This window comes from Castor canadensis, chromosome 8 (assembly GCF_047511655.1).
Source record: "Castor canadensis chromosome 8, mCasCan1.hap1v2, whole genome shotgun sequence".
NCBI classification, from domain to species: Eukaryota; Metazoa; Chordata; class Mammalia; order Rodentia; family Castoridae; genus Castor; species Castor canadensis.
Window position 1 is genome coordinate 114093606 of NC_133393.1, and position 3348 is coordinate 114096953.

At 33.5% G+C, this 3348-nt stretch overlaps 1 non-coding gene across 1 annotated transcript; it reads right to left on the minus strand.

Moving 5' to 3' along the window:
* Positions 1-1120: 1120 nt before the first annotated feature.
* On the minus strand, positions 1121-1252 carry LOC141410615 (small nucleolar RNA SNORA51). The gene has a single exon (XR_012435451.1). It is a non-coding gene; the product is annotated as a small nucleolar RNA SNORA51 (small nucleolar RNA).
* Between the last annotated feature and the right edge of the window lie 2096 nt (positions 1253-3348).

The window sequence follows — 3348 nt, forward strand, 5'->3', positions numbered from 1 at the left end:
CATAAAAAGTTTTGAGTATTTGCATCTGAAATCTCAGAAAAAAATGGGGAGGGGGGAATCAGGGAGAAGCAATTCCTGAATAATAATTGCAAATTTCCTAAAATTTGTGAGAATATTAACCTACTAATAAAAATGTCTTTAAACCCATAAATAGGAGCACACAATAAAAAGATACCATCGGAATCTCTTGCAGAGTTAACTGTTCAAAACTGCAGACAAATTAATTTGACTAGAAATAGAAAGAAACAAAACAATTTCTCCAAATTTCCTACTTCTGACTTAGCTTGAAATGAGTGCGACTAAATAGGGGAAAAAATTTCAGGCTTAAATAAAGTTAAACCCCGATTCTGCTTAATATTTTAATATCCATCTCTGGGCACTCCTATAATCTTGTAAAAACTGTGTTCACAATTCTTATTACAGGAAAATGTTTGTCATGTAGGAAATAAACCAGTAGAGTTGCAGGTCATCTAAAGCTCTCCTTCCAAACTGGAAATCTGGGACTGATAGTTTTAAAGAAGTTAAGAAGGAAAAGACCATTTTTCAAAAGATGCCCGTGCAATGTACTAGTTCTTTGAAAGTGTACATAAATCTTTTATCTCTTCAAAGAAGATCATCACTTGGTATTCCCCATGATTTCAAATCTTTCCTTTTTCACTCAGTGCACTTTGCCTGGATATATCCTCACCATTCTCCTGAATACATACACTGAAGTTAATATATCTGGCCTCGATGGCTCCCCTGATTTCCCAAAACACATATGTAATTGTTCCTCCATCCAGTAATCTCTCAGAAAGCCTAGGATTGAGGCTAGAGTCATTTCATCCTTTCCTGTTACTCCTACTTCTACATATTGCTATCGTTCACTCTATTTTTCTCAATTTTTACCAACCATCTGGTCGTGTTGTTTTCTTCCTCCTAAACATCCTCTTTTTACATTTTTACTTCTTAGCTTTAGTATTATTTACTTATTTCTTGTCTCATCCCAATAGATTCTAAGTATTCTTTTTGTCATTGGTTTCAACAGTGTATTGAGTATAGTTTTTGTATTTTATATTCTCAGTAGAGTACATTTTCTTTGGGTTTTGTTTGGCTATGTTGCTTTTTGTTTTCTCTTATTGCATGTCTCCCCATTCACAGTACAGACCAGGCAAAGGGCCTGGGCTGAGATTTGTATGGTGTAGGTTTCCTTTGTCTCCTCTTTCTATACAATCAGTATAAGAATACAGCCTGTGGTAAGCCCCAGGAAGCCAGGCTACATTTCTTCTAAAAGCTAAAAATCCTCAGCAGTTATAAGTACAAATCCTTTTGTAATTATCCATCTGGCTTCTAGCCTCAAATCATAAAAATACTTGTTGAATCAAGTTAAATGTGTTGATACATGGTATCTTTTGATATATGTGTGAATAAGGAATGGAAAATGAAAATGATGAAGAACTTGACAGTATAAATTGCCATGAAACAACTTTCAGAACTCTTATATTGAAGGAATTTTCCTTTAACTAAAAGGTTTGTATGTAGACTAGAGTTTTGTTACAATTCACATTTGAATGCAGTGCTAATGATTCATCCATAAAAATATGATATTTGTTTAGAGCTGCATTCTGAACAGAAGAGATGATTTATTCTGAGCCATTTACTTTTTCTCTATTAGTCACTGGGTGGACAATGGCAAGTTTGGAAAATTGCAGAGATGCTATCCTTTGTTACTAAATAGACCAGATGAGGCAGAGCTATTATTGATAATTAGTGTATCATTGGTCATTAAGCCATCCTTCAATAATTTACTAAATTGAGGTGATAAATGACAGTTTAGTTCCATGAAAGTTCTGATTTATTTCAAAAGTATCTAATATTTTCTAGCCACTAATTTATTCATGTAATACCAAATCCGTCAAGTAATATGTGACTCTTTATTTTGTACTGAAAGTTATATGAAATTGAGCAATCAGTTGTAGTATAAATAAATCAGAAAAAATGAGAGAAAGAATGTTTCAAAGGAGAAAAAATTCATTGTATATCACTAGAAAAATTTAAGTAAATAAATCTAATTTTTCCAAGGAAACATTAATATCCATTTTTTTTTTACCATTTTCCATTTCCCATATGCTTACTTTGCCAGGGATCATTCATTTACTTATGTACCATCCAAAAAGTGTCTATAGAAATCTTCCTATGCTTGTAGGAGAGGGGCAGATCAATGGAGGAAGTGAGGGAGAGTGAATATGTGTCAATGTGCTTTGTGTACATATATGGTATAGAACGATGAAACCTTTTGCAATTGTTTCAGATAAGGCAGGGAGCGGAAGAGGGGAAGAAATGGTGGGGGGGTCAACCTAACTAATGTTCAATGTAAGGCATTTAGAAATATCTCAATGAATTCCCCTTGTACAGTTAATGTATAATAATAAAAATGAGAAAAAATAACCCTTTCTGTGTGGTTCAGCAGTGAATAAAAAAGATATGTAGCTTACCTTCTAGTGAAAATCATTTCATGTAAACCTTAGAACAGCATGATAAATTGATTCATATTTCTGGATTTTATGAATAAAAAGAAACAAGAGTTAAAATATCTGAATAATTTACCAGTGACCGTACCATAGGAACTGAGTTTGAATACTTGGGTCTTTCTCAACTCAGAAACTCCAACATTTAATAACTATTCCATACATATAACAATGGATAAAATATTCTGTAGTTTTTATATACATTTGGTTACTGATGTTATAACCATGAGATTAGTTTTTCAATGGACAGATAGCAATAATCAAGATGAGTTAGATACTAACTTCAGCCATCACCTGAATAAACAGTGGTACCCATAACTTTGAAAATCCCTTAAGATGGATTTATATTGAAACTGTCTCTCAATAAGTAATTTTTGTCATTTTGTTTTGTTTGGGGTTTGTATTATTTTCCTAGGATTGACATAAATAAAGTACCACTGTACAGGTGACTTAAAACACAAAGATCCATTCTTTAGCACACAGGAGTGCAGATAACCAAAGTCAAAGTGTTCACAGCATGGGTTCCTTCTGGGGTTTAGTGGGAGAATTTGTTCCAAGGTCTCTCCCAGTTGGTTTCTCACAACTCTTTTCATTCTTTGGCATGATTTATGTTCTCACTCAGTCATCAGATGATTCTCTGCAGTGTCTTTCTGTGTTTGTGTCCAAATTTCCTTTCTCTTAAAAGGACAGCAGTCACTGGATTAGGGCCTACCCTAATCCAATAATGACCTCATCTTAACATGATTACATCTCCAAATAGATCACCAGGTACAAGAATTAGAATTGGAACATATATTTTGGGTGAAACATAACTCAAAGCACAAAAATTTGAAACAATACC